Here is a 12,494-nt window from a genome sequence, read left to right as displayed (position 1 = left end):
ACCCATTGATTTATAGCCAATACATCATAATCTATCATTATATTCTGGTTTTATTATTCAACTCATATCTCTAAATATCACCGGTACAAATCTATACAATATTTGAGATATATGCAGTGAAATAGAGCAAGAAAAACAGAACTATGTTTCATCATTTATCCACTTCATTTTGAAGGTTCTGAGTGAATTTTAAAGGCAAAATATTTTGAAAGGTATCAAGAGAAATGTTCAGTGGACAAAGCGAAATAAATTTGATCCGTAAAATATTTCATCAAAATTTTAAATACCATTCTTGATATGCTAAACATGTTGTTAAAATGGCTTCTTATGTAATATTATTTGAAATATTTTATGCTTTATTATATGCTATCAATATGACAAACATTGTTTAAATATTTTTTTTATAATATTTCAAATATTCCACTGCAGGTGAGGTCATCATGCTTTATGTCAGATAAAAACTAACAATACAAAATTTACCATAAACAGGATATGACATAATGTTGAAATCAAAATAATAACCATCTCCCTTTATCATTTAGCTGATACCAATTATCACTTCATTAATTGTATATTTTAATGATGAGATAATGATGATAATAGAACCATTTAGTTCAACAAAGGTCAAAGGTTGTCAAAACTGTCAAAATATTGTCAAATTATTGCCATTTATCATTTCAACTATAGTCTAACATGTACTTAAAATTATACTCAAAAATAATAAACAAGAGATGATATTTCACTCAGTGAACATATTTTTTCAACATCAAGTGTAGCCTAACCTTCAAAAGATAACTAAACACAAAGTACAACTCCCAGAAATTGGACACTGCATGTCATCTTGATAAACATTAATTATATCAAAATATTGTCACAGATAAGAGCTTGTTATTCCAGATGAGGTACAGTGTAAATATGTGAGCTACAGAGCACCATTTTCTACCTTCTACATATTATATTTTAGCAATGTCATCTGTAGCTCACCTTCACAAAAACTTAATCCATAGGATTAACAGTTTTTGTTACTTTATGTTTTTGTAGAGTTTTTATGGATTTGTCTTCAGAATAGAGTCACTCTGCAGTTCCAATACTTGGCTTAGCATATTAATGGATATGTGAAGAGTGACAGAATGTTTTTGAAGAACAGTTTTATAAATGCCATATACTGAACCAAGAAGTTGAAAAGACAGAATTCAATAGTACTGGACAACCTTTTCAGGGCTGTTGATTTGACTATTTTCCAAACATGAGCAACAAACCAACTTATTAAAGCCCATTTTTGACAAGGTTCTATGGAACATAAAGTATAGTTTGGACTTTGAGTGTTGGTCAAAATAAAAACCTTGATGGAACTAAGTCGAGAAATAGCTGTAGGGGGAAGGGGGGTAATAGATCAAGGATCCTGAAAGGGGTAACAGGAAATAAGAGGGTTGAAAGGTCTAACAAGATATTCACTAACCTAGACATAAAACTAATTGTTGATGAAATAAAGACAACATATTGCTAGTTTAATGAGTATTTATTTATATATTAAGTAAGGTGTAAATAAGTGTAAAGCAATACTAGAAATAACTAACAGTACAGATATATTTACAACACATGGATTCTAGCCAAAGATTTGTCTGGTAATAGCAGGTTTTCCCATACTTTGATACTGGAACAAAAGGTCAAAGAATAGAGAATAATTATTGGCACTGTTTCTTGAGTAAATTAAGACAGAAACTGGTCAATATCAATAAACATACTATCTCAGATATTTTGAGCTGATTTAGAAATGTACTATTTCAAAAGTATCATACCCTTCAGTAAAATTGTGAATTAGACAAGAGTTTAGTAGATTAGATTGTACATTCATCTACCTTAAAATAAATGTTCAAAATGACAAATCCTCAGAATTTTTTTCACGAAAGTATGATGCCAGATAGGTTTACACAAATGTAGGACACTTTCCTATTTCAAAAGGATATGAAATACTGAAAAAAATGAAATGAATGTTTTGTGTCCTACTTTTCTGCACCATGTGGGCTTATGAATAAGGCAATGCCATGTAGGGTACAATGAGGGAAATTTTGCCAAGACAGCAGCATTAGCCTGCTCTTTTTCGATTTCTAACTGTCGAGGGATCTTTCACATGCACAGCCTGTAGTATATGGGCTAGAACAACTAGACACCTTTAGTATGTCAGCCCCTCTTACCTGCATCAATGAAAATCTGAAGGTATTATCTCGACCTATGCCGGGATTGAACCTTGGACTATCGAGCAAGCTGAGCCACCGCAGCTCCAAGATAAAATGCTGAGATGATGTTCATAGTGGATTGCTTACAAGATTCACACATTAATCCAAGAAATCAACTCCAGAGTTTCAGCTTGTTCTATTAGTTCTGTATAGCTAATCAAAAAAAATTCTAATCGAAGTTTCAAAGAATGCCACACCTAATTTTTATGATTTAATCATTAATCAATAATGATGCAGAATTTAAATTTGGAAAAGATGTTTATAATGAAAGCATTCATAAAGGAATCCATAATTCATTCCAGAACCCTAGACTGATAAAATCAATAACAGGCTGAAGAGTGAGATTAATTCTAACTGACCACCACAATGGTCATTGATAGATGATCAAATATTCTAGTCAGTGGTCAGTTAATGTCCAGTCTGTAGCAGGATTATTGTATTTAATTTATTGGATTCCAAGAGTCGAACTAATACTACCAATTCATTATCAATGTCTACACTCAGAGTATCATATTTACACAATTAGATTGGCTGCATAAACACTGTCTTAATACATAGACAACATTTACCAGGCAAAGTTTGACCTGTTTCAGAAATGTCCATTTATCTTTTGAAGGACTGGATCCTACATTTTATAAAAAATCTAATAATTATTTTATTTTATGGTCCAAATCATCCTCAGTACCTAATTATGAAAAATATATTCTTTTTGATATTTCAATTCTTTGTTATTTCCATTATTAACTTTCTTTGTTATTTCTATTTTTAACTTTGTTCTTTGTTATTTCTATTATTAACATTTTTTGTTATTTCTATTATTAACTTTGTTCTTTGTTACTTCTATTATTAACTTTGTTATTTGTTATTTCTATTATTAACTTTCTTTGTTATTTCCATTATTAACTTTCTTTTTATTGTCTTATTGTCACATAACTATTCATAATGCTGACAACCACATTTGAAAGTAATCACTGGAGAAGTGAATTCATTGGAAGAAGGGGGCAAACAAAATATTGTTTAATATACATGTACATAAATATGAACTGGAATGGTAACCTTGAAATTTAATGGAAGTAAAAATTCATTTACACTAAACTCACTACATATATCGTAATCTACTAATAATGTTGAAAGGATACAAAAATCTTAATCATTATAAGGCAACTCCCATTAATTAGATTGACAGTTGAAAATGTGAAACATAAAATTATATATCGGTATTTATTATAAACAAACCACCCTTCTAAAATATCTCTATCATCAGTTTTATATAGATATAGACACCAGAATATTACCAGATACTTTCAAATTTTATGATGACTCTGTATTTGAAAGATTTGATATGTGGAGATATTCTGTATAAAAAAGAGTAATGGGCAACAGATGATCAGTTCAGTTAAAAGGAAGTAAGTAGAAATTGTATAGTAAGAAGGAATGTTAAATGATATTGTTGAAAATAACGGCAAGACGCCAACTGATGCCAAACGTCATGTAAGCATAGAGATGTATTGCTTCCTACATAGACAGTTTTATACCCTATCTATTCTAAATCATCCTTATACAAAAATTCTTACATTAATTGATTAATATATCTCATTTATTACATTTTAACTTAATTATTTCTCATTAAAATGAAACAATGATCCAATTAAACTCTCAGTGAAACTAGAGTAGCTCTTGTAAGACTTGCTCATACTGCAGTCCAGCCAGCAATAATTCATATTGCTTATGTCCAAGAAATTATTCTGATGCTTTGAGGGTAGCTCATTTCCCAGCAATTATTCAGATGCTATGAGAGTTGACCATTTCCCAGAAATAATTCAGATCCTATGAGAGTTGACCATTTCCCAGCAATAATTCTAATGCTATGAGAGTTGACCATGTTCCAGCAATAATACAGATGAATCAAGAGTTGCTCATGTTCCAGCAATAATTCTGATGCTATGAGAGTTGACCATTTCCAGCAATAATTCAGATGAATCGAGAGTTGCTCTTGTTCCAGCAATAATTCTGATGCTTTGAGGGTAGCTCATTTCCCAGCAATAATTCAGATGCTATGAGAGTTGACCATTTACCAGAAATAATTCAGATCCTATGAGAGTTGACCATTTCCCAGCAATAATTCTAATGCTATGAGAGTTGACCATGTTCCAGCAATAATACAGATGAATCAAGAGTTGCTCTTGTTCCAGCAATAATTCTGATTCTATGAGAGTAGCTCATGTTCCAACAATAATTCAGATGCTATGAGAGTTGACCATGTTCCAGCAATAATCCAGATGAATCGAGAGTTGCTCTTGTTCCAGCAATAATTCTGATTCTATGAGAGTAGCTCATGTTCCAACAATAATTCAGATGCTATGAGAGTTGACCATTTACCAGCAATAATTCAGATGCTCCGAAATGGTCATGTACCAGCAAATATTCAGATGCTATGAGAGTTACTCTTGTTCCATCAATAATTCAGATGCTATGAGAGTTGCTCAAGATGCAACACATCTGAGTCAGTGTCAGATACTATAAGTGGAGCTTGTGATAATGATATTTATGTTGGAAAGTTACTCCTGATAGCAATATTCAGTAACAATCCAGCTGCTTTGAGAGGAGCTCATGATAGCACACATCCAGTTGCTACTAGAAAATGCTGTTTTTCCAGCAATAATTCAGAAGCTCTCTAGAACATTCATGAGATTGTGGTGTGAAAATAGCAATTCCAAAGACCTTAATCATCAACTCGGTATAAAATCTGCTGCAAATTTCAGGTGATATCACATAGAGGTAAAAATATTTTTAATAGACATATGGTAATTATTATAGTCTGTGAGGTAGAAGACAGACAAAACAAGTTAAAATCATCTCCAATTTACCTTAATAACATTCTCACATAAAAACATGAAATATATAAGATATCAAACAGGTTGATAAACTATAGAATGACAGATCGACAGTCATTACTAACAATTAGTACTCATAGTCTCTCTAAATTAACTTAATTACAGACAAGTTGATCTGAAAATTCTACCATCACTACAATAAGGTAAATCTGAGGTAAAGGGATTGTAAAGAGGTTTTCTTTTGAATCAATTTGCACCATTTCAAATTTAAGTCAGTCGTATGTGGTTTCCACAATTCCACAAAAAAGAAGCGTTTGATGACGTGAATGATGACAACTAATCGCAAAATATTCTTTATCAAATAAGGCCCATGATTAGTGATGTCATCAAAAGCTTAGCTTTAGTGGAATTGCAGACGTCTGATTGAAAATTGGAATGGTGCGAATTCATGCTATCAGTGTCCCTAATACAATACAAGCAAATTAGTTCAATTTGATTTTTACATTCAAACTGAACAATGAATTTCATCAACCTTGAGTTAATAACATTGTGATATAAATAATCTTATTGTAACAAGTTCTTTGATGCTTAGCTTTATTTACAATGAACTCTTGTGTAAATCTCATACAAATTATGAACAATATTACATGTATATTTACATTACTTTCCAATAAATGTTTTAAACCTTGCCAACAGACAAGACAAACTTATTTTCAATACCTAAAGTTATCAAATTCCTTTCAAGTATAATTTAAACGCTTACCAGTAGGCTTACTTATTCCACCCTGCTTCCACAAAATTCAACAATTTGTTTCTGACAGATCATAAGCAATATAAAATTATTTTGAGAGTCAAAAAAGTTTACAGAATTCAGGTTGTTATGCCTTCAAGACTATAAACACTGAATGTATGCATTAATGATTATTCCATATTATCATTCTGTACACAAGTCTCATTATAAACTAGTGAATAGTAGAGATCTCAGTAGGGGAGGGTGTGTTAATTTGACAATAAGAGCTATCACTAACAGTAATTGGAAGATAAAAACACCATTATTAAGGTATGTCTAGATGGTATATAGTGCGACTAGACAAGACAGATGCTTTTTATTTATTTTTTGGTGAAGATGAAGAGACATACTGGAGATATTAAGATGTAAGATCAAGTAGTCAGTATATAAAAAGACTCTTGTCTAGGTCTTCTGGGGTAAGATTCAGGTTAATGGAGGTATGATAATTGTTGAAATGTGAGGTGTTCACACAATACCTACAAGATGTTTTGCTAAGACTTGAAATTCTACGTACATTCCAAGATGTTCATTTGGTTGCCATCATTGAATAATTAAGGCTTCAAATTATCAGCTCAAAAATATGTGACTGCCATTTTTTATTGACATAAAGAATAACTAATGCTTTGTTCCTATGCCAGTGACAGGTCTTGATACAACAATGTCTTAAAAGGGACTTTTGTGGTTTTGAACAAATCTGGAATCTACTGTGGTTAAATTGGGGACCACAAAAGGACAACATTCAATCTAGCATTGCAGTATTTTCAAGTCTTATCATTAGCATTATAAAAATAGCTTTTGAAATGTAATACTGAGCAAAGCACAGAAATGTTTTTGATATATCCTTTTTTCATCTTGTAGAACTCAGTTCTAGTAACCCATATCACTTTTCATAGTGAAATTTGAACATCATGTTTGTAGCCATTAAATGCTGAAAACACAGATAACATTAATCATTTAATACTGACTAATAAGCTGGTTCTGAAAACTATTGCTAACCAAATCCTGAAATCAACAGCAGAAGAGCGAAAATAATTCAAAGGGATTCCAAATAGGCATTTGATATTTATTCCACTAGTATAACAAGTTTTACAATACGTTAAAAGTGATATGATTTTCATTGATTCACCCTTTGACATTATGACTTCTGTATTACATTTAATGTCGACAATATTAAACTTTATAGATTAACAATAATATGTTTACATCAATGTCACTTACTAGAAAATCTTTCAAATTCATTTATTTTTTAGAGCTGACTCACTGAAGCACTGGCACCGACATTAAAATTTGCATTACCTTGAAAGTGATTATAACCCACAGAACCTAATCGCCTAGCAGACGACAATGCAATTCCCTACTGACGTAGCTATTCCACTGTGACAAAAAGGGACAGTGTTCCAACCCAGCATTAGAGGCAAGTATTGACATTAATAGTTCGAAAGTTGTTAACCCTTTCAAGGAGATATTCATATAGTCTGTCACAAGAGAAGATTATTTAGGCCTTGACGTTCACTGAAAGTAGCCTAAAAGACAATATTATTAGCTTTATGAATGCCTAGTAGACAACCCAAGTCTACACAGTGGCATCAGGTGTTCCATGCTTGATATCGTTTAAAACACTCCCTACAGCATTTATTCTAATAGCGCTCCAATTATATAGAATTAGGACTATCAGAGGTTGTCAGTTTTGAACTAGGGCAGCAGTATGGTAACCTTTTCTTTAGTTGAAGGTTGAATAAAAAGAATAAAAGTAAATCAATTATCGCAAATGAAAGAAAACAGATATAAAATTTGTGTCCAATCTTCTCCTAATTTATAGTAAAATAAATAGAAATGGGAATGTGTTAAAATTACATCTAAACAAAACTATGTAAAATACATAAATTACACGTAAAATGTTCAAACCAGATGGCTAATATCAATTTGTAGCAAGATTAACATTACTTCAAAGTTAACAAGGTTCTTTCAATCTTAACTTCAGTTGTGTATGAATTTTTCTTTTCTCCTTATCAGTTCAGCCAATCAAACTTAATTCATGGGAATTAAAATGAAATGAAATGCCATTTTAAATCCTGGTTTAAATATTCCAGATAATGAAAACTGACAATCTTGACCAATAACTAGTCTAAATATTGTAATGTTTCTAGGAAACTCATATTACCAATAACCCTGGGAAAATACAACCATTCTATTAACTTATGCTTTTTATCTTCAGCTACTAATGATCTTATATGATCTTCTTTAGTAGTTCCAAGGATTTGAAAATGGAACACTAATAGCCTGATTATCCCACGCAATTTCTCTCTAGTTCTGGTCCACAGGCTACTTTTAAATAGTGTTTTGTTACTGGTAATCAAACTATAAAGAACTCCAGGGTTAAAATATTCAAGTCAATGTGTAACTAGTTTGATCATCTGGAGTTCATTTTCAAGATTTAAATAAGCTTACCTCAATACTGTGTTAAATCTTTTCTTTTAACTCACAGTCACGGAAGTTAGTCCTACAAAAGAGAAAGTTAAATCTGAGTTTATCTCATCATCAAAGTTAAGTTTGAATCCAGGTCAAAATCTTTTTAAATATATTTAAATCAACCTAACATCTGTACTGGTGCTTTACTCATTTTTAAAAAAAATATGGCACAATTCATTCAGACTGATTGTTTCAAACAAAAAGGGCCAGATATAAACAGATGTTGCTTTTTTTAAATCAGTATTTCGTTTTAAATTTAAATGAAACAACTAGATACAAGTTAAGAAATTATGAAGAAATGGAGAATGAACCATTATAAAGTTTTCATGAACATATGTCGTGATGTAGTATGATTCAAACAGTCTTTCAAGGTTGCAGCCTCATTCTCTTACATATATATATATATATGAATATAAATTCTATGAAACATATTTGACACGTTTAGTAAAATGTGGAATTTCCATTAGAATGCATTAAATATTCTGTTTTACAACCACTCTTTGTCTGTCTATATTGTTTACATAATATCTATCACAAGCTAATGAGGTTAGCAAAAACTGGAATAACATTAAAATATGTGAGAAAGACAAGTTTCAATATGTACAATTCTTTTTCTTTTAAATCAACAAATACTCTTAAAGGGACAGAGGCACAATTTTTTTTAACCAATCATACGTTAGTATCAGAAAGGGCAATTTTTTAGCTAGCCTATCAGTAATAGTGTTCAAAGGTCACTGTTAAAATTTGAACTGTCAAATCCACGTGTGTCTAGAATTATCTGCGTTTGAATGTTAAAATGACGACTTGTCTTTTTATGAGACACCGCCATATATTATATAGAAATGATACCTATAGAAATAGGAAAAGAAATTCGATGCGATTTTCTTATATTTCTAGTACTTCTGAAGACTATTTACTTTTATTCAGGACTCAAATCAACCCCCCAAAATGATGCACCTGTTTTTAAGGTGGGAAAAGATAATGTATGGTGTCCAGTGCACCTTCTGTCTTGAAACTTGCACCTTGCTGAAGGGTTTTTGCTTCTTCCATTTTACTACCGTATTGATAATCCTGCACCTTGCATCGCAACGGACACCACGCTTTCAGAACAATTTGCATTTAGACAGAACAATAAAATTTCCATATTGGAAAAAATAATGCAGTGCTTCAGTTTTCAACAAACAATTCAGAGCAGGTTATAAAACAAATATGCAATATTTCCTTCAATATGAAGATGCCTAACAGTAGATGCATTCCAAGTATTTTATCCACAATTGAAATCAGCCAGAAAATACCAGTTCCTCCACCTTTAAAGTAAATATTTCAACAAAGAAGTTGATCACAAGATCTAGAAGGAAATATAGCTGAAAGTAGAAAAATCTATTAAAATACAAAAATAGGTTCCGGTATGAAATGTGTTTTTAACAGATGATTAGTTCAATTAGTAAGAAGCAATTCAAAATGAATTTAAAATGATCATATCAAATATCGCTTCATAATATTTTCCATTTATTTTGTCAACACTTCATTTATTAGTTAAAAATCTTCTGATGAAAATAACACATGTTCAGTTTGAAACTACCTACATCATTCAGTACTGTCAATTTATTACTTCTATCTGTTTTTCTCTGTATTTTTACAGATTTAATAATCCTAATCTCTAGGGGGTATGAAAGTTAACTTGTTAATTTCCATATTTAAAACCAACAAAAAGTATACTGATAAAAACTGAAGTAAAAATCAAAGTTTTCCCAGTTGAATACAAGTAGTTGAAATTTAATGAACAAATTTTTCAAATAAGCTTACACTCATTATAACCTATTCCATTGCCTTTTAATGTGGAAGCAATGAGTCCTCTGCCAACTTTTCAAACAATTAACACTTTACACTTCAACAGGGCACAAGAACATGCCCAATAAAATCATGGTCTAACATTGTACTCATAGGTTGACCACACACAAAAAAGATGATCCAAAGCTAACAATTTGTGCCGCCAGCTAATTGGATGTGCTGGTTGTTTAGTGATGTAAAATAATAACAGAACCAACCCTATATGAATTAAGAAAGGTGGTGGTGGTGCTATATGGAAGATGTCTGTATAAAGACATGTTTTGATATATAGTATCATATATTAAACTAATATTTATCATATATAAAAACTTGAGGAGGAAATGAAGTTATATTGATAAGAAGAACATGATAAGTCATGAAACACCTTCCAATAAACCATGATAAAGTTCTTCCTCCACCTCTGTTTTAAGTTTTCATCAATAGAGTGTTTATATTATATTCAAACAGGATGTATAACAAGATTCTGATAGAACCAAATTGTTTCAAACTAAATCTTACTACTGTTAACAAAATGTTTTCAGTAACAGTAAATCCATAAGATGATTTGGAATCAGCGGTTGAAAATCTAACTTTTCTGCACTTAAGTGGGCTTAAAGACAGGCCATGCCATGCAGTGAGAAATTTTGCCAAGACACTTGCAAAAGCCTACTTTTTTCAATTTCCAAATATTGCCGGATCATGACATTCACCATACAGGGACGCTGTTTATTGTACCAACTTATGGAAGCTGTTTTATTTTAGCACTTTTGGACTTGCTTCATGATAGGTAGGAACCAGGCTGAAAAATCCAAAGATATACCAGGATTGAACACTGGATTTAGTTAGCAACTCACTGACCCACTGCTGCTCCCAGTGGTTGAAATGACTGCGAAAAGAAAAGTAAAAACAACTTGACAAAAAGAAGTTCATGAGGAGATCTACACTATTTATATTCTAAAAAACTTACATATTCATATCCATCTGACATTGCTGTTTGGAATGAAAGCTTCATAAATTTCAGAATAACAAAGGGCAGATAACATTCATGGACAATCACACAAAAACTTTACAACTTTCTGAGACACAATAAGATACAAGCAGAGCTAAGGATTTATAGAAGTTGAAATAGGACTGTATTCACAATTCACATAGATACTCATCAAGAGATAAAAGAAGAACAAACATCGTAGAAGATTTTTAACATTATAAACAACAGTAGAAATGGACTATGGTATTTGTGAAGTACTAGAAACAGATCACCAAGGTTTAGTATAAACATTGTATTATCAAATACTGAACTGGTAGAGAGCAGGACACATGGGAATCCTCCATCTGTTGCTGATATTTGATAGGTAGAATAGCCAGTAGTATAATATCATCTTGATTTTACTAACATTTACTTGAATCTCAAACACCCAAAAACTTTTCTATTAGATTATATTTAAACCTGACAACACTAAAATAATCCACATCACATTGTCCTAACTTGCAACAGTACCAGAAAAATGGTCATTTCTTCAGCATATGATGACAATTCTTAAAGCAACACATCAGTTTGTCCCACTGACATTATTTGGAATAGAAAATGTTACTGCAGGCTCATATTCCTCCAATAAAATGCTGAAAAAAAATATCTAAGACCACCACTGGCACCAAAAAATTGAGGTTCTGACATAAAATTACATGTAGAAATGTGTGTGGTTTAAATTGCTATTTAATTTTACAAAAGTGGAAAAAAACAGATTGAAAATTATCTAAATGGTTTTAAAAGTTTTTAAAAATAAATATTTATTTTACACCTTGTTGGGAGATTATTTGGTAAAATCATTACATGAGTTGAGAGGGCATTGTAGAACATTCTTGTGCATCAATAACTCATGTGCCATATTTGTAACAAGTGGTTGTCAACACAGCAACAATCTTCATGTTGCCTTATATTGTAACATGGAAACAATACTGAAAAATGCCCAAGCTACTCAATCAATTCAGAATTAAATGTACTGAATTATTCAAAAATTTAAATAGTTTTGATGGTATGAAACAAGACCTAGGAAAAAAACATTTTGAGTTTTCAATATGGATAAGCTTAAGCCTTGCTGTTATCAGCTGGAATTACAGCACAATCATTCTTAACATGAGATCAGTCCTGCTTTCAGTTGACAAAATGTTTTCAGGAAAGTTCCCTTTTGGTCTGAGTTATTTATTGGTATGACAAATTTTATACTGTATAAAAAGCAAAGCACTTGATAACAGTTTGCAAACTGAACGCATGGTAGACTTTATATTGACTTCTGAAGAAATTGAAATAGGACAAAAAAATATTTTGGCACTGTC

This window comes from Lottia gigantea (assembly GCF_000327385.1).
Source record: "Lottia gigantea unplaced genomic scaffold LOTGIsca_62, whole genome shotgun sequence".
NCBI classification, from domain to species: Eukaryota; Metazoa; Mollusca; class Gastropoda; family Lottiidae; genus Lottia; species Lottia gigantea.
This window is presented reverse-complemented; position numbering follows the sequence as displayed.